Here is a 981-nt window from a genome sequence, read left to right on the forward strand (position 1 = left end):
CCATCTTTCTGTCTCTGCTTATCTCCATCCCAAGAATCTTCTTTGCTTCTCCAAGATCCTTCATCTCAAACTCTTGATTCAATTGAGCCTTCAACTTTTCGATCTTCGACTGGCTCTTTGATGCGATCAACATATCATCCACATATAAGAGTAAGTAGATGAAAGATCCATCTGGTAACTTGTAGAAGTAGACACAATGATCATACTTGCTCCTTGTGTACCCTTGCCCGATCATGAACTTGTCAAATCGTTTGTACCACTGTCTGGGAGATTGCTTAAGTCCGTACAACGACTTGTTCAACTTGCAAACCCAATCTTCTTTACCAGCAACGGTAAAACCTTCTGGCTGAGTCATATAGATTTCCTCCTCCAAATCCCCATGTAAGAACGCCGTCTTCACATCGAGTTGAGCTAGCTCCAAATCAAACTGAGCTACCAAGGCCAACAAAATCCGAATGGAGGTATGTTTCACAACTGGAGAAAATACCTCATTGTAGTCAATACCCTCCTTCTGAGTGTAGCCTTTAGCTACCAACCTTGCCTTGTAGCGGATATCAGTCTTGTCAGGAAATCCTTCTTTCTTCGCAAATACCCATTTGCACCCAATCGCCTTCTTTCCACTTGGTAACTTCGCCAGCTTCCACGTATAGTTCTTCCGGAGAGATTCCATCTCTTCCTCCATAGCTTTCTTCCACTTCTCACTTTCAGAACTCTTGACTACATCCTTGTAAGTGATAGGAGTATCAGCATCAATCACCGGAAGTGCAAAAGCCACCGCAGCATATCGAGCAGGCATTTTCAACGTTCTCGTCGGCTTTCGAAGTGCAATGGGAAGTTCCTTCTGAGGTTCTTGGGTGGAAACCTCATCGTCTTCAGAATCTTCAACATCCTCCTCTCCCATATGAGGTTCTTCATTTGCTGGAACAAACTTCGCAGTCTCAAACTCCACCTCCTGTGGACTACTCTCCACCTGCTGCTGAG

Source organism: Tarenaya hassleriana, unplaced genomic scaffold (genome assembly GCF_000463585.1).
Source record: "Tarenaya hassleriana unplaced genomic scaffold, ASM46358v1 Cleome7, whole genome shotgun sequence".
Taxonomy (NCBI): Eukaryota; Viridiplantae; Streptophyta; class Magnoliopsida; order Brassicales; family Cleomaceae; genus Tarenaya; species Tarenaya hassleriana.